The sequence below is a fragment of the Heptranchias perlo genome, chromosome 11 (assembly GCF_035084215.1).
Source record: "Heptranchias perlo isolate sHepPer1 chromosome 11, sHepPer1.hap1, whole genome shotgun sequence".
In the NCBI taxonomy this organism is placed as follows: Eukaryota; Metazoa; Chordata; class Chondrichthyes; order Hexanchiformes; family Hexanchidae; genus Heptranchias; species Heptranchias perlo.
The window spans coordinates 63,570,454-63,589,965 of record NC_090335.1 but is presented as its reverse complement, the minus strand read 5'-3'; the positions used below and the strand labels follow the sequence as shown (position 1 = coordinate 63,589,965).

The 19,512-nt window shown below is 42.7% G+C and overlaps 1 protein-coding gene and 1 long non-coding RNA gene across 2 annotated transcripts in view; one reads left to right on the top strand and one right to left on the bottom strand.

The window, feature by feature from the left end:
- The window catches only part of LOC137327001 (potassium voltage-gated channel subfamily E member 2-like), an 88,912-nt gene that overhangs the window by 59,362 nt on the left and 10,038 nt on the right, over positions 1–19,512 (top strand). The window lies entirely within an intron of this gene.
- LOC137327000 (uncharacterized) lies at positions 2,809–18,465 on the bottom strand. The gene is made up of 4 exons (XR_010964326.1): positions 18,391–18,465; positions 7,470–7,653; positions 4,945–5,128; positions 2,809–3,063 (listed from the first exon to the last, which is right to left on the bottom strand). It is a non-coding gene; the product is annotated as an uncharacterized lncRNA (long non-coding RNA).

The window sequence follows — 19,512 nt, the reverse complement described above, 5'->3', positions numbered from 1 at the left end:
CAGAGGGCAATTAAGAATCAACCACATTGCTGTGGGTCTGGAGTCACATATTGGCCAGACCGGGTAAGGGCGGCAGGCTTCCTTCCCTAAAGGACATTAGTGAACCAGATGGGTTTTTACGACAATCCGGTAGTTTCATGGCCATCATGACTGATACTAGTATTTTAATTCCAGATTTTATTTAATTAATTGAATTTAATTAATTAATTGAATTTAAATTCGCCAGCTGCCGTGGTGGGATTTGAACTCATGACTCTGGATTTTAGTCCAGGCCTCTGGATTATTAGCCCAGTAACATAAGCACTATGCTACCGTACCCGTACGGTAGCATAGTGAATCATCGACAGCTACCGGGTGAGGTGCCTGAAGATTGGAGGGGAGCAAATGTTGTGCCTTTGTTTAAGAAGGGCGGCAGGGAAAAGCCTGGGAACTACAGACCGGTGAGCCTGACATCTGTAGTAGGTAAGTTGTTAGAGGGTATTCTGAGAGACAGGATCTACAGGCATTTGGAGATGCAGGGACTGATTAGGAACTGTCAGCATGGTTTTGTGAGAAGAAAATCATGTCTCACGAATTTGATTGAGTTTTTTGAAGGGGTAACCAAGAAGATAGATGAGGGCTGTGCAGTAGACGTGGTCTACATGGACTTTAGCAAAGCCTTTGACAAGGTACCGCATGGTAGGTTGTTACATAAGGTTAAATCTCACGGGATCCAAGGTGAGGTAGCCAATTGGATACAAAATTGGATTGACGACAGAAGACAGAGGGTGGTTGTAGAGGGTTGTTTTTCAAACTGGAGGCCTGTGACCAGCGGTGTGCCTCAGGGATCGGTGCTGGGTCCGCTGTTATTTGTTATTTATATTAATGATTTGGATGAGAATTTAGGAGGAATGGTTAGTAAGTTTGCAGATGACACCAAGGTTGGTGGCATTGTGGACAGTGAAGAAGGTTATCTAGGATTGCAACGGGATCTTGATAAATTGGGCCAGTGGGCCGATGAATGGCAGATGGAGTTTAATTTAGATAAATGTGAGGTGATGCATTTTGGTAGATCGAATCGGGCCAGGACCTACTCCGTTAATGGTAGGGTGTTGGGGAGAGTTATAGAACAAAGAGATCTAGGAGTACAGGTTCATAGCTCCTTGAAAGTGGAGTCACAGGTGGATAGGGTGGTGAAGAAGGCATTCAGCATGCTTGGTTTCATTGGTCAGAACATTGAATACAGGAGTTGGGATGTCTTGTTGAAGTTGTACAAGACATTAGTAAGGCCACACTTGGAATACTGTGTACAGTTCTGGTCACCCTATTATAGAAAGGATATTATTAAACTAGAAAGAGTGCAGAAAAGATTTACTGGGATGCTACCGGGACTTGATGGTTTGACTTATAGGGAGAGGTTGGATAGACTGAGACTTTTTTCCCTGGAGAGTAGGAGGTTTAGGGGTGATCTTATAGAAGTCTATAAAATAATGAGGGGCATAGATAAGGTAGATAGTCAAAATCTTTTCCCAAAGGTAGGGGAGTCTATAACGAGGGGGCATAGATTTAAGGTGAGAGGGGAGAGATACAAAAGAGTCCAGAGGGGCAATTTTTTCACTCAAAGGGTGGTGAGTGTCTGGAACGAGCTGCCAGAGGCAGTAGTAGAGGCGGGTACAATTTTGTCTTTTAAAAAGCATTTGGACAGTTACCTGGGTAAGATGGGTACAGAGGGATATGGGCCAAGTGCAGGCAATTGGGATTAGCTTAGTGGTATAAACTGGGCGACATGGACATGTTGGGCCGAAGGGCCTGTTTCCATGTTGTAAACTTCTATGATTCTATGATTCTAAAAACCCAGACTATGTGTGTGGAATGCAGTAAATCGTAAAGAAGAGCACAGATTCACCTTCACACAGAGCTGGAATACCACTGAATCATAGAATCATAGCCCATGGAATAAAGGGGGCAGTAGCAGCATGGATACAGAATTGACTAAGTAATAGGAAGCAGAGAGTAGTGGTGAACGGTTGTTTTTCGGTTGGAGGGAGGTATACAGTGATGTTCCTCAGGGATCAGTACTAGGACCACTGCTTTTCTTGATATATATTAATGACTTGGACTTGGGTGTACAGGGCACAATTTCCAAATTTGCAGATGACACATAACTTGGAAGTGTAGTGAACAGTGAGGAGGACAGTGATCGACTTCAAGAGGATATAGACAGGCTGGTGGAATGGGCGGACACGTGGCAGATGAAATTTAACACAGAAAAATGCGAAGTGATACCAGGAGTATAGGTGTGGAAAGGTGTTGTTTTCTGTGTTCTGGGTTGCCTGACCTGTTCTTTGTGTTAAAAAAACCAAACTCCTTTTTTTTAGTCTGGTACACGTTTAAAAAGTGAACTTAAAAGATTTATTACTCGTTTAACACAGTGACTGATATGAAGAGTTCATCAATTGCTACGAAAACAGGGGAGGGAGTAAATTACTCAGTGGTATATTAATTATATAAGTTATATCAATTGTGAACTATATCAATTTATTCCTAGTAATTACGAGTTCTATTAATTATAAATTATTTCTGTTGAATTTTATTAATTCAGATATAGTTATGACTTGCATTATATTAATTATAAGTTACATTAATTATGAGTTATATTAATCATGTTTACATTATTCAATGGAACAGGAACAAAATACAGAAAAATTTTACAAAATGCTATTGAAGCATCAGTTTCTGTTATAGTAAGAATAGTGTTTCATCCCCTTATAGCTGTTTAATGGATCAATTTAATTCAATCGTTTTAGCTCTGTGACCTTAGAAGTCACTTTAGTGTTGTGCTGAAACTAGTCACTGTCTGAAATCACTGTGCAATTGACTCGAATGATGTACACTTCAGACCTTAAAGCAATTTTTCCCCCACCCTCCAGTGAAATTAATCAATTTGGAGGCAATGTCATTCAATGAGGCTCCATTTAATTCCACGTTCCCTGCTCTTGTCAGTGACCAGTTGAGAGGACATTTCCCCGATGGGACAAACAGCAGTTTCCCAGCAACTTGATAAAGTTTGTTTGATTCTGTTTCCTTTTTAGAAAAATAGTACAATTAGTTCGAGGAAGTCATCACTTTCCCTGGGTGGATTTCTAGTAAAGTCAGCAACATTCCAGTTGTCCTACACACATTTCAAATGTTGATGGTGCTGTAAGTGCACGGTTGCATTTTATGAAATATGTTTGTTGCTGATTTTCATCACTGTAATGCTTAACGGTCACTGAAGTACCTTTTGAAGTGCAGTCACTGTTGTAATTTTGGAAACATAGCAGTCAATTTGCGCACAGCAAGCTCCCACAAACAGCAATGTGATAATGAGCAGATAATCTGTTTGAGTGATGTTGGTTGAGGGATAAATATTTGGCCAGGACACCATGGAGAACAGTGCCGAGGGATCTTTTACGTTCATCTGAGAGGGCAGAGGACCTCGGTTTAATGTCTCATCCAAAAGGTGGCACCACCGACAGTGCAGCACTCCCTCAGCACTGCATTGGAGTGTCAGCCAACATTATGTGCTCAAGCACAAAATGCACGCAATCCGGACGTTATGGATTGGAAACGTGGGTGCAGATCGGTTACTCCGAACCTCTGATCTCTGCCCACAGTGTGACTCGTGTGAACTTCTGGCGGCAAAAAACGCAGGAAGCTGCTACCAGATATAGGTTGGTGCTTAATTTTAATATGATAGCACAGAGGAAGTGACATCATTTTCTGTCCTTTATGCTGTTAATACACAGCTCCTTACCTGGGAATTTCCTTAGGGATTCTCCCTTCGGCCACCTAGGTTATGGCGGCTAATCGGAAGAACACCTAAGGAAATTCACAGCCTTAATTTTGCCCAAATAAATTGCATGTCTATGTTTGCTAGGCCATGCTTTTCAATAAAAAATGTTTAAAGGGGCAACCTCCAGGTTACAGCTGTGTTTTATATTTGTTTTCCAACTGGGTACGGCAGTGTAGCGGTCATGTTACTGAACTAATAATCCAGAGGCCTGGACTAATAATTTCAGAGAACATGAGTTCAAATCCCACCATGGCAGTTTGAGAATTTTAATTCAGTTCAAAAAAGCTGGAAATAAAAAGCTGGTATCAGTAAAAGTGACCATGAAGCTGTCTGATGTTGCTGAGGAAAGCAAACCTGCCGTCCTTACCCGGCCTGGCCTGTATGTGACTCCAATGCCACACCAATGTGGTTGACTCTTAACTGCCCTCTGAAGAGGCCTAGCAAGCTGCTTTCGTGGTTGAAGAAGAAGGTCCACCACTACCTTCTCAGGGCAACTAGGGATGGGAAATAAATGCCGGCAATGCCCACATCTTTGGCAACCAAAGGTATTAAGGGATATGGGCTAAAGGCAGGTGTATGGAGTTAGATCACAGATCAGCCATGATCTTATCAAATGGTGGAGCAGGCACGAGGGGCTGAATGGCCTACTCATGTTCCTATCTCCAGAATGAATATAAAACAATGTTTTGCTCATCTTTGTTTTTTTGCTCATTTTTTGGGGCTGTTGTTGCACTAATTTTTTTGTAAAAGATACTCTTTGGGATAATGGGTCTCCCTATAGGAATCCCTCTCTATTTGTGGTAAGTGCGGCATGCTTGGGAGGAAGAGGTAACTTTGGACTTCTCCACCACTGGGGATTTTCCTCATGTCATTTCTGGGTCTGTTGTAGACTAATTGATGGAGATTGATTGATATGATTAGTCAATAACTCCAGTATCATTGTATCATGTGACTACCAGGTTGGTAGAAGGCAAACCTTTTTTTCATCTAGCGATTCCTAAGTTTCTATGTGCTATTTGGAGGAAGAGGAGGAAATGGAGTGATGCCAGGCAAGTCAGGTTACATTATAGGCAGTCTGTACCACCTGCCATTTCCTTCCTAACTACATATATAGGCAATGGTGGACTTACCTGGACTTGTCTTAGGAGCAATGTATGTAGAAACTATGATTCACCATGGAGGCTGCGATAACATTGTCCTGTATGTTGCAAGCTGACCTACAGCCAGATTCCAGGGAAGGGATGGCATTATATTGACAGCGGTTGTCAAGATCACTTCAATCTTGAAGTATTTTTGCCTCAGGCTCATTCCAAGCTGCCACAGAGAACATTGCAACTATCAGTCAATCTGCAGTCCATAGATGTATTAAGAAATTGACCAATATGTTGTTTCCCAGAGCTAAGAACTCCAATACTTTCCCAGTGAATAATTTGCAACAGCAGGAGCGAGCCCTGGGTTTTATCCAGGTGGCAGGATTTCCCAAAGTCCAGGGTGTCATTGATTGAATACATGCAGCCCAACATGCTCCTGCACACTCTAGTGGTGCATTGATTAACTACAAGGGCTTCCACTCCATCAATGTGCAACTCATCTGTGACCATCTGTACTTCGGAGCATGCAGCTGAATGCCAGTTTCCCCTGCAGCCAATTTGATGCCTTTATTTTAAGGCAATCCAAGTGGGCCCACTACTTGACCCAGAAAAAAAATTGAAAACTTGCTCTTAGGAGACCAACGCTACCCTCTGAAACTGTGGCTTATGACACATCTATGACAGCAGTGTACTTCTACCAAACGTGAGTATGATGAAGTACACACATCAATGAGCCATCATTGAGCAAAGAGTCAGATGCCTTGACAGATCAGAGTGTGCTCTACAGTACTGCCAAGCTAAAGACTCACACATTATTGTCATTTGCTGCTTGTTCCACAACTTCATAGTACAACGAGAAATCAACGTGGACCACCCAGGGAAGACGGCAGTGAATATCAGCAAGAGGTGATGTCCAGAAGGCTGAGGACGCAGCTAATGAGACAGCTTTGTCAGCTGCTAGAGCCATTCATTGTGTTGACGCACAAAATTGAAACCAACAGACCTCACTGCATTTTCACTGTTCCTTAATATATGCTCCTTGACCTACATTGTCTTGACCTGCTGTCGAGCTGCCAAACATACCATTCCAATCACGTGCTAATGCAGCATTCCGACATCACAACAAGGACACTCTCTGGACACGATAGGGGAGAAATTGGCTCACGTTGCACCTGTTCTGAGGGCAAAAAAGGAGAGTGCGGGAATTAATTTTGGGAGTCAGTTTCCCACACCTGATCCTCTCCCAGAAGTGCGTCAGCTGCCAAATTGGAAGCCGGCGATTTTTAAGTGTCCAGGGGATCTGCGTAAAACAGGCATTAGGCCCCTTAAATACGCTAATCAAGGTGTAGGCAAAGGTCCAATTTCTTGATCAACGCAACTGAACCGCCAACAAATTTTATCGCCCTGCCACTCTAGTGCTTCCATTTAATTCTTGACAACCCAATCTAGTGCTTCTTCTACATGCTCCCCCAATGGCAGGAATAGATGAAGTGGCTGGCTGCTGTCTGTCTGTCACCAGCACTTGGGATTGAGTTGGTCCTCAACCTCTGCAAACAGGAGCCTGAAATGGTCCAGCTGCTGGCTGCGCTACTTTGACAGCTGCAGAGATAGCCTGGCCCGGCAGGACATGGCGGGAGGGTGTCCTCCCAAGAGAGAGAGCAACATCGTCCAAGCCCATTGCATGTCTACTCCTGCTACTGGGAACCATCTCACCATGCTCACCGACCTGCACAACAATAATTAGACTGTTAAGCCTTTACCTGCCGTTCCTTCTATGCAATCACCAATCCTGTCCAAGGCGGAGGAGACAACCTGTTACACACAGAACCCAAGTCTTGTATGGCAGGAATCTGAGCATTCAAGAGAGATGCTAAGATTGGCTTAGGAACTCTGAGGGATCATCTCAGGCTCATGCTCATAGAGGTCCCTGCAGGAAAATCTGTAACACATAAACACATCTCATATATTCCTGCCCCTGCAGGAACATGTGGAAGAAGCACCAGATTAGGTAGTGGAACACAGATGTCCTTAGAGTAGCCACACATTCCATAGTGGATTTCATTATTTCAATTTTGTGCATCAACACAGCACACAGGTGGGCCGTGGACCCCTCCACACTGGCCATCATCTGGTCATCTGCTTGGCACAATCTCCAATGAATGCAGTAATTGTTGATGCTCAGAAAGCATCGTTCTTTTAAAAGTAGGCCCCTGAAGTAAGGTTGCCAACTCTGGTTGGGCATATTCCTAGAGGTTTTATCACATGATGCCCCGCCCAGGCAAAAATCCTTTTCTCCCATCTCCAATATCTTTATAACTAATAAAAGAAAGCGTTCAAAGTAAATGAAAAAAACGCACTACTTTTTTAATGCCCCTATGATATTTCCCCAGGTTGCTCGCAGCAGTGTCCAGGAGATTAATCTTTAATTCCTGGAGACTTCAGGGCAATCCTGGAGGGTTGGCAACCTTACCCTGAAGTCCAGGTCCCTACCCTAATTAGCTGAGGACAGATAGGAGCTGGCCCTCCAGACAACAGATTCCTGCTTCTCCAATGAATTCACTTACTGCTGTAGCTCACTCGTGTTCTGTGTATCGCCCAGTGCACTCTCTTCAATCTCGCTCTCAAAATTTCCTGGAGTGAATGTACCTCAGCTGATGCTTTATAAGGGTAGAGTGAGGGATAGTGCAGGTTGTGAGGTGTTGGCTTTCCCTGGTTCCCTGGACATTGACTCAGCTTCACGTGGTTCATCTAGAGAGAGAGAGAGAGAAGAGAAACAAATGTTACACTGCCGTTGTCATGGCAACACTTGCGATGTCGCTTTACGCATAAGTTTGCTTCAGCATTTTGGCTCGATTCCAGTGAGTGAGCGAGAAAATAAATAAGATGAGAAGAAATAACAGGAAAACTTTAGTGCAAACCATGACCTGGCACCAGGCCTTCTATTTCCCTATCGCTATTTCCTCAGTGTTCTCCCTGCCCTGGGGGTATAAAGATGGAGGTTGGAGAATGCTCCTGAGCGTGTGTTCTCTCTGGCTTGTTATGCACAGTCTTCTCTTGCCAGGTGAATAGAAGGAGGTTGACAAATTGAAATTGGTCGGAGGGTATACAGGGATAAACAGAAAGACTTACATTCATATAGCGCCTTTCACGACCTCAGGACGTCCCAAAACGCTTTACAACCAATGAAATACTTTTGAAGTGTATTCACTGTTGTAATGTAGGAAACGCGGCAGCGAATTTGCGGACAGCCAGGTCCCACAAACAGCAATGTAATAACGACCTGATAATCTGTTTTTAGGTGTTGGTTGAGGAATAAATATTGGCCAGGACACCAGGGAAAACTCCCCTGCTCTTCTTTGAAATAGTGCCATGGGAACTTTTAAGTCCACTTGAGAGGGCAGGTGGGGCCTCAGTTTAACATCTCATCCAAAGGACGGCACCTCCGACAGTGCAGCACTCCCTCAGTATCGCACTAGAGTGTCAGCCTAGATTTTGTGCTCAAGTCCACGGAGTGGGACCTGAACCCACACCCTTCTGATTCAGAGGCGAGAATGCTTTCAACTGAGCCACGGCTGACATGGAAAGCCATGTATTTGCATGCTGCCTGTTGTGGGAGTGATTGCATGAATGTACGCCATGCAGATACAGAGATTGAAGGATTTATCAGGGCAAACAGCAGTTGAGAGTGCAATAAATGAGTGTTTACTGGGTTAGAGAGTGGCTGTGAAGTGTACCCTGCTGCATAATGAGAGTTCATGGCAAGCAATACTGTAAGACATTGTGGGTGGGAGATAACTGTACATGCCATGCATTCCTAATACATAGCATTAAAATAAGGTTAGGGTGGAATCTTCTACTTTGACATACCTGGTGAAGTCATTAACCTTTTTCAGTACTGCAAGCCAGGTGTGTTGATCTGTGCAATTGCAATTAATATGCATCGCCAACCCTTGACCAACAAGCTCAGCCACAGACCCCAGTGAGCATCTGCAGGAAAGAGCATGCTTGCTGCAATATTACCTCATTAGTAAATCAGGGCGTTGTGCTGCTGGAGTGAATACCAATTGTGGACAAGGCTGCATGGTAATCATGTATCATTCTCCTTTGCCTACAAAAGCACTTAGGCCCCTTTTTAAAATGCTACAGTGAGACACAATTTCCCTGCCCAATAATGGGCGAACTCTCAATGAGAGGTGCCCCCATGCACGCTGGGAGTTCAGTCACAACAACAACAACTTGCATTTATATAGCGCCTTTAACGTAGTAAAACGTCCCAAGGCGCTTCAAAGGTGCGTTATCAAACAAAATTTGACACCGAGCCACATAAGGAGATATTAGGACAGGTGACCAAAAGCTCGGTCAAAGAGATAGGTTTTAAGGGGCGCCTTAAAGGAGGAGAGAGAGGTAGAGAGGTTTAGGGAGGGAATTCCAGAGCTTAGGGCCTAGGCAGCTGAAGGCACTGCCACCAATGGTGGAGCGATGAAAATCAGGGATGCGCAAGAGGCCAGAATTGGAGGAGCTCAGAGATCTCGGAGGGTTGTAGGGCTGGAGGAGGTTACAGAGATAGGGAGGGGCGAGGTCATGGAGGGATTTGAAAATAAAGATAAGAATTTTTAAATTGAGGCGTTGCTGGACCAGGAACCATTGTGGGTCAGCGAGCACAGGGGTAATAGGTGAACGGGACTTGATGCTCAAGTTTATGCAGCATGCAAGATGAGAGGCCAGCCAGGAGAGCATTGGAATAGTCAAGTCTAGAGGTAACAAAGGCACAAATGCTATTGGGTTGACCTGAAACATACGGAGTCTCAGCATGCATTCGGGTGCAAGCTAATAACACACTGTCAGGTGCCCGCCACTTCGAAGCCCAAGAGTAAAATCAAACCCTATTAAATCCAGTTGTCACAGCTTGTTCTTTTAAATGCCGCGGCCATTAAGACAGGGTTGAAATGGGTCTTTCTTTAAGCATTCACTGCAACATTCTTCTAATTACCCAAACACATACAGTGAAGCCCTATATAATTACATCCTACTTTCCTGAGCAAAATACTCTTCTAATTCAACATTATTAAAAAAGAACATTTTCCTAATTGTTGATCCAAATTACAGGGTGATTTTGTAAAACCCTCTCTCCGCACCATCAGAGGCGTCTTCCTTCGAATAAAAGGGTTACTGTACTGTATGTCGCATCACGCTGAGCCTGAAAGCAAAAAAAAGTTTTAAGAATGCTTTCAATGAACCCATCCAACCTTTTGATACCACAACTCATCCAAGTGCAGTCTGTGTCGAATTAGCTGATCTCAACTCGGGTGGCCTTCGTGGCGTTGCTATGGCCTTCATGCCCCAGGCATGAGAACGGAAATCAGCCAGGGTTTCCACCTCTGATCGCTGTTCATGTACTACTGCTTGAAAGTGCATGTGTGTGGGCTGTGGATGAGGACAGGAACAGGCCAGGCTCTGATCCCTACACTGATGAATAGCTTGTTGATGCTCATTGCCAAGGCTCAGAGGGGAAGAAGAATGACCACTTGGGCTAGATACCGAGGGAGTTCCTGGCACCTATAGAACCATACCTCAGCATGCAATGGCACCTTTAAAAGAAGAGGGGAGGAAATTGGAGGGAAAAAAAAAACTCACCCAAAAAACTGTCTCCTGGTGCTCAAACATTACATTAGTATTGCGTGTTTACTAAAGTTGCTGTATTATTTAGTCAATACAAAGAGTTTTTTTTTTATACAGGATGGAATCTAGGTTGCAATTGAACCCCATTAGAAAAAAATAGATTTAATGAAGTTGTGAATAGGTAGGCCATGGAACACAGCGGGGAAAATTCGATAAGGCCTATTATGGCCCCTGCACAGGCAGGATGAGACTTTTGTGAGGCCTGAGGACTTACCTTCAAGTAACGTTAAAATCAGCGTTGATATGGGGATTCAATGCAATTAGCACTTTCCACCAGCAGAGGAGCCCCAATCTCTTAAAGGGAGGATGTCTCTTAAAATCTCTTAAAGGCAGCCAGTACCTGTTATTTGCTAAAAATAATGGTCTGCTGCCTGCACCAAGTCTGAACGGAGATCAGACATCACACATGTAAAACACAGATGCAGGTCCCATCCCTATGTTTACACACTGATGAGTTATGTTAAAACATTGAATAAAGGTTACGCACTACTAAATCCCACATCCTCCGATCTGCACACCAGACCTCACCAATCTGCCGATCTGAGTTGGTACCAGACCTGCGAGAGTGCGTGCACCAAGGTTCTCTGCTGATGCACTAGAGACCTTGGTGCAAGAGGTGGACAGAAGGAGGGGCATCCCATATCCACAGTGGGGGGTGGGGAAGAGGGGGGCAAGAGGTCCTCCAGACATATGCTCAAAAGTCAGTGGGAGGCAGCGGGGGACGAAGTCAATGCCAGGCGCACAGCACCATGAGCATGGATGCAGTGCAGGAAGAAGTTCAATGCTTTGACACGAGTGGTCAAGTTGAGCGAGGTCAACTGTCAACTGGTGTCTGTTACCATCTACACCACTAGCCGCATCCACTGTACACCCCCCCCCACAACACCCACATACCAACAAACTCTTTCTATCAGTACTCAAATCTTCCAATCAGATGCTTCCTCTCACCCTTACACATTACCACTGTTTCAAGCCGCCCACCCGCAACTCACAGGCCACACACACTGGCAACTATTCAACCATGACAGGCACATCACCTAAACACACGTCCCGCTTCCTTGCAGGAGAAGGTGGCACGTAAGGAGGCAGCAAGCGGCAGTGGCATTTAGCTCCTCAAGCCTGTTCCGCTATTCAATGAGATCATGGTGGACCTGTGACCTAACTCCATATACCCGCCTTAGCCCCATATCCCTTAATACCCTTGGTTCACAGAAACCTATCAATCTCAGATTTAACATTCACAAGTGAGCTAGCATCATCTGCCATTTGCAGAAGAGCATTCCAAACTTCTCCCACCCTTTGTGTGTAGAAGCATTTGCTAACTTCACTCCTGCATGTCCTGGCTCTAAATGTTAGGCTATGTCCCCGCGTCCTAGTATTCAATTATAGGAGACCTCCAAAAACAGTTACAAACGTCTCGGCAGCCAGAAGCAATAACCCAGCCACTAACCTGTAAATCCTGCATGGTCCCTTTAAATAGCGCTGGTGGAGATCCCCCAGGCACTCTAAGACACGTTCAGATGGTTAAGACTTTGCGTTGAGTTGAGTGTTAAGTGCCAAAATGGCGTCTAACACTTTAAATCAGCATTCCAGACTGATTGTATCCATTTTCTCCTTACTTTACATGCTTCCTGCGTTCGGTATTTGCGCATGCACTACTACCTATACCAAGATGGCATCCAGCGCACGTCACGCAGGAAATGTAAGTGCGCAGCCAAAACGCCATCTTGGATGTTCGAGAGGCCGCACAGCGCCGATGCAACGGGCGCTACACGGCCCAATTTAGCTCCCACAGTTCCTTAAAACACAGAATTAAAATGTACAGTCATTGGATAATGGTAACAAAGGGAGTTTCTAAAATATGGAAAAGTGTTCAGTTTAAAAAAGTTTATGGACCAGAATTTGCTGTCAAAACAACGGTGAGGCTAATGGCTTATTTATGCTTAAATGGTACAGCAACTTCAGGCGAGGAACAGATGCGCGGTTAAACACGAATGTCCAAAAGTTGCTGTCCAAGTTGCGCTGCTCCACCGTTAGCTTTGCGATAACGGCTTCTCTCTGTCTGCCTCACCATTGACAGGCATTGAATGGTGTGAAGTTGCTGTATTTGAGCAGTAGATACGAACTAAACCCGCCGCAGATATTTAGGGGTAGTAATTAGTAGCGTAAGTACGCTTTTAACAATGAGGTAATAGCTAATTACTGCCAATCAACCTCTCTGGCACTGAAAATTAACCATTACAAGTGTGGAGTCTCATTCCTTCAGGTTTTGAATATTTTCGGGGAGATTTTAAAAATGTCAAATTTTAAATGTTTTTCCTTACATTTCCTTTCTGTCTCTTTTTTTCTCTCTCTTTTAATCCAATCTTTCCTTCTCTTTATTTCTCTTTCTGTACCTGATTTGACATTAATTCACCCACCTTCTCAGTCCTTGCTGTGTTTATTTCCCAATCCTTAAATTGGTTAAGGAGATACCCTGTTGCTTGCCCTGTTCACTCAGGTCCCAGATGCCCCATTACCCCTCGCTGCGCCGTTACCAGCTCGCACTTTCAGCAACTTTGTGGGCAAAAAGATTTTGAGCTGAACGGTGCAGGGGCAACTCTAACTAATGTCAGATGCTGTTAGGTGCTCTGCTACAGCAAAATCTGGCCCGAGATATTTTTATGAGAGTTGGGATCTTGATAGAAGCAGCATCCAGTGAGTATGGTTTTAATTAGGCTTATACAGCTTAATATAAACAAGAACGTAAAGTGCTGGAAATCATAGTAGATGTGTCTAAAAGGGAAAGGTAGGTTAATGAATCAGAAGGGACCCACTATTGAATGGATATGATGAAGACAGATTAATGCATTGGGTGGTCCCTTTATCGGGTGAGTCTGATAGAGAAAGGTAGGTTAACATATTTGATGGGACCCTTTGTCAGGTGGGATTGACAGAGAAATGTAGGTTGAAGCATTGGATCGGAACCTTTATTAGAGGTGGAATGGTCTGGCTTGAGATATTCTTTTGGGAGATTACAATCTGTGCTCCCTTTTTATTTCTTGAGTGCTTTTCTTTAAAGAATTTGCAACAACTGTATAGTGTAAGGAATATAAAAAACAAAGCTGCACAGATTCCACATCATGCTATTTACGTTAGGATTGCTATTTTTATTTTTTGTCAGTCTTGTACAGTGGTTTACTTTTCCTGTCCGACCAGTGAGTTTTGATGAAGAGCCACAACCCATAAACCTTCGCTGTGTTGTCTGTTTCCAGTATTTCCCATTTTCATTTCAAATTTCCAGAGTTTGTGAGTTTTTTTTTATTTTTGGTACTTTTAGGATTCTAAATCACAGCTTTGTGTAAATCATACCCCCGTATTTATGACATTAGTTTGATTTTTATTTTAAGAAGAATCTCAATTGGAAGAAGTTGCCAGCTTCAAAATTTATGTTTTTTTTTAGTGCTTTTTTTCTGCTCCTCTTGGTAAACTAGTGAAATGAAACACTTTCCCATTTGTTTGCAATGGCAGTGTAATATGTTTTCAGATAAAGATGTGACAGATGTGGAATAAAGGTCCCTTTACTCTGTTCAACAATGTACTTTGTTGAGCATTTTCCTATGCACAAATAGGCTGCCACATTTGCATCGTGTTATTTACAGTAGGTTTGCTAAGATTGCTTATTTGTTTTTGTCAGTCGTGTTCAGTGGTTTAATTTTCCTGCTGTCCAACCAATTCTGCTGATGACCCACTGCCCATAAACTTTTGATATGTTGTTTGTTCACACTTCAAAAGTAATTCATAAGCTGTGCAATGCTTTGGTATGTCCTGAGGATATGAAAGGTACAATTTCTTTCTTGTTTTAACTAATATTTTGAAATGATGCCACAGGATATTTAAGGATGAATGCTTGACATGCTCATCTTATAACCCTCTCTGCTATTTAAGCAGAGGTGTTAAAATAAATGGGTTATTACCTCCAGTAAAATAGTGGAGAGAGGAATTTCAGGTGACTGCATTAAGTATCTGTTTGCTAGTATCAGTGGGACTAATTGGATAGCTCTTTCAAGAAGCTGGCACAGGTACATTGGGCTGAATGTATTTCTTTCTTATGTATTGTATGATTCTATGAATTCTGTGATCTTGATTCCCAGTAGGTGTTTGCTTCTCTCTTTCTCCCTGGAACCATAGATATCAGATAATTTCAGAGCTAAGATTCTTGAAATGAAGGGATAGTGTTAAGAACCTAAGAAAATATGGAACAAGTAAAAGCTGTTTGAGCCAGTGAGCTATTCCCTCATCACATTATATATAATTTGCTGTACCATGGGTTCTCCCAAACTCACTTCATCTCCTGAGGGAGGGAACCATAGAATAGAATCAGAAAATCATGAAATCACAACCAATCACAGATAAACCTGCAACATGGTAAAATTCTAAGAAAGTTTCCTGCAGCCTTACAATCCATACTTAAAACTACAACTAGTTACGTTCTGCAGCTGCCGCATCCACTGTCCCAACAACACGTTGTGTTCCGTGGAAGATTTTATCATCTCCTTATCCTTATAAAAGTAAATTCACTGGTCCTGTGCTCTTAGCAGGAAGCCACACTCGATCGTTGTGTAGGTCGGAGATAGGGTGCTAACACCGTTGTGTTGATTCTCCAACCTCCATTCCTTTTGAGTGGAACTTCCTGCTGGATGTTCAAGACTGGTGAATTTATTCTATAACCTGCAGTCTCGGGAGAAGGTTTGCTCCCTTCTCTATTCGTAGCAAAATTGTAAATGTTCTTCATACATGGGTTAATGATCTTGTTGCAGGTATCTTCTCCTCCATTTTTAAATAAATATTTTTCCAGCTATTCTTGAAAGAGCTAATGGACATAAAATTACCCTCATTTTCTGGGAGTCTATTTGTAAGTCTTCCCTTCCCAATCCCCAATTCCTCTGTTTCCTCTTGGTTCTCACGTGATCTTGGCGAAAGAATCAGAGGGGAGATGAGGAGACTTTTTTTTAAAGCAGCGATTTGCTACGATCTGGAATACACTGCCTGAAAGGGTGGTGGAAGGAGACTCAATATTAACTTTCAAAAGGGAATTGGATATATACTTGAAAAGGAAAAATTAGCAGGGCTATGGTGAAAAAGAGTGGGGGAGTGGGACTAATTGGACAGCTCTTTCAAAGAGCCGGCACAGGCACGATGGGCTGAATGGCTTCCTTCTGTGCTGTATGATTCTATGAATTCTAAGATCTTGATTCTCAGTAGGTCTTTGCTTTTGTGTTTCTCTCTGGAACCATCAGTGTCTTGTCCCACCAGAAATTTCTCCATTACTTCAGCTAAGTGACTTCACTGATGTCTCTCTTCCTCCACTCCTTCCACACAGAATAGTGCTCTGGTTGGTATATTGGAACAGTGATGGATGTAGCTAAATGGTTTTGAATCAAATTGGAGAAACTGCCCTGGACAGAGTGATATCAGTCTATAAAGCACTCATCTGTATTTTGAGTACATAAATGACAACATGAAGGTGTGAGACTGGATTTTATAATAAACATATTGTCACAACAAGGCAAGCTAACCTACAGGATAAGGGGAAAAACTGTGACCTGGAGGTAGATTTTCTGATTTTTCCCAGATGTCCTTATAAGTGAGCTCACAGTATACTCCCTACACTACAACAATGACAACACTTCAAAAGTACTTCATTGGCTGTGAAGCACTTTGGGACAGCCTGAGGTTGTGAAAGTCACTATATAAATGCAAGTTAATTCTTTCTTTCTGAATAACTTTTGACTGGTTCCCTCATCATCAATATAAGTTAATTTCTATGCACAGCATGATAGAACATGAACATAAATAACAAAGCATGTATCGTAATGTGAAAATAAAATACATTTATCCTGTTTGTTCAGGATGAACAATTATCCTTGGTTTGCATTTTCAGGTCGAAATGACTTCACCTAATCCAATCCCATTGAACTTGTACCCAGATCTGAACAACTGAGCCAGAAACTATAGTACAGGTTTTCCTGCAGATAATTTTGATTTTCACAAATATTTCTAATAGTAGTGATATTGTAAAACAGAATTAAGTCAATGCACAGAACCCATAAAGTATTTATTGCTTCATAATGTTCTTTAAAATGTTTCAGAAATAAGTGAATGGATATTGTTACAGCCTTTAAAGGGGAACACATGCCTCATTCCAAATATTTGTAAGGGATGGTTTGGGATTCTCGATGGGTTCAGCGATCTTCCCTTTTAAAATAACTCTGAAGGAATTGATTCTGGATTGTGGCCAAATTCAATTTGTTTGGCCATCTTGGTGATTTTGTACTGTGCTTGCACCTTAACATTTGTTATCACATTAGCATTGTTTTTAAATACTTATCCCCTGTTACAGTACAGGCCCAGGAGCTAAGTGCTTTACAAGCCATAATGAAGCACATGCCACATAACAAGTGTTCCATATCATCATAACGTAAAATATATGACATCAAAAAATTGGGAGTCAAGTTTCAGTAGCTTTATACAACAGTGCGAGAAATACAGTTTAGCACCGAGAAAGCAATGTTAGATTGTTTTTATAATCATCATTCCAATAAAATACAAACTTCAAATGTAAAGAGGAAGGGGCAGAGTTTGAGCCAGCTGCTGCTCAAATAAAACTATACTGTAAGTTTGTCAGCAGAATTGAAGGGTCTTACATTTGTAGTCTGGCTTATGCAAACAGTTTCATGGCTGAAACCCGGAACCCTCTTGAACATTAAAATATTTTTCTAACTTTCAAAGGTTTTCCTGCAGACAGTTTAAATGTGATTCTCGGTGTATAATCATGCCGATATTGTAAAGCAGAATCAAGCCAATGCACAGAACCTAAAAGCATTTCTTATTTCATAATGTTGTTCAGAGTATTTCAGAAATAAACTAATAAATTGTAATAATGTCTTATTTTCTGTAAAAGGAAACTGTTGCAGTGCTTAAAGGCTTCATTTATGTCATGGTCTTGTGATGTGAAATCTGTATTCATTTGTTTCCCACTTGTTTCATGATCCATTGACTTTTATTATTCAAAACTATTCAATTTGCGTCATAAGATATGTTTGTTGACCTGGCAGGAATTAAGATTTTGTTCAAGCTATCACAGTGTACTCCTTTTTCAAAATAATTGGTGTTTTTTTTATACCTACATTTAAGTTTAATCTGTCCCAAGGTTGTGAAAGGTGCTATATAAATGCAAGTCTTTCTTTTTTTAAATTAAGTTAAGGAGACTCTATGACCGTGCAAAATCTACATAATGGGCACAATTTTAAAAGGGAAAGACGGATGGGTTGGCGGCAGGGGGGCATTCAAAATCACAACCATTTCGGACCTGCCCCCCCCAACCAGTTTTCACTGGGGTGGGACGAGGGGCAGGCGATCAATCCGCTCCCAGGAGGTGGGTTGTTGATTAAAACCTTTCAAGGAAGCTGCGGGCTTCCATTTTTCCAGAGTTTCCAACTTCAACCCCTGGGGGCCGGGATTCCAGGGCCTTCTCTTTTACGCCACGCCAGGCCCAACAAGCCTACCTGCAGCGACTCCCCCAACGATCATGGACCCCTCCCCCAATCTCCGACCACCCACCCAACGATCACGGACACCCTCCTGATCTCCCCCCCACCAAAGATCGTGGACCTCCCCGTTGACCCCCGATCCTGACGCCCCCCGTGACAGACTCCCCCCACCTCCAAACGACCATGCCAACCCATGCCCTTGTGCCAACCCATGCCCCTGTGCCCCATGCCCACCCAGGCCCCCCTCCCCCCATCCATACAAACAAAGACTTACCTGAAGACGTCCTCTCCCTGGCTGCTTTCCCATCTGACTGAGGCCAGCCTGTCACTCAGGCTGGTCAGTCGGACGGCAAACCGACAAAAAAAAAACAAAAGACGTCCTTACGTCAAAATCATAAGGACATCCGGGAAACCCGTACTTCCGGGTCTCCTGTCCGCAATTTGACTCCCTGCCCCCTTCCTGGCTTAGGGTCAAAATCATGCCCAATGTGTCAGATAATGTTTGCTCAGTGCGTTCATTGGCATTTTCTTGTCCCATCTGTTCTTAAGTGGCACACTGAATATGACATTACTTTCACATTCCATTATGGAATACTGGATAGAATTAGAGAGCCATGCATATCTTAATTTGCAGTACTTGTCAGATTCGTTAAAACTTATTTTGCTACAAAAACACATTCTTCCAGGTATTTAAAATTTATGACCTGTTCAGAGGTTCCAATAGTGAACCACAATCCAGGTGGCCATGGAAGAATGCCTGCTGTTTTTTCCCCTGTAACACAAATCCTGGCTTCAGAATTCTTAACGTTCTTGGTGTTCTGTTTGCCTGTGTTTAGATATATGGTATTATGGCACCATCTTGTGGCACTGGTGAATGTAGCAAACATTTCGACTGGAAAATAAATTGTGATCACATCGGCACAGGCAGTAAAAAGAGATGACAAATTTAGACATACACCAGCCTTGAAATTACTCTTGGCGATATTTGCAGGCGATGCTTAACATGTTTGTATGACATTCTTCTGTCCACTATTTTAACACTGGCGTTAACCTAGTTATTTTACATGATTTAACACCTCCTTAAAATAGCAGAGAGAAGAATTTCATATTAACTCAGTAAATGTTTGTACACTCATATTGCCAACAGTTATTCTAGGTTAATGTTTTATTCCCCTCCTAAATCTGTTTTTGTAAAACTTTATCATGAGATTGTTTTCACAATAGCCTAAACATTGCAAGTTGTTGAATATATTTGAAGGGATAATGACCTAATTACTTTCCCTTAAAAAGGTGTTTAAAAGCCAAACCTTTCATTCATTCCTAGCAATCCTGTGGCATGGACTCAGGAAACTGGGATTGAAGCGTTATGATAGTACGTCATCCTGAGAAGCGTACT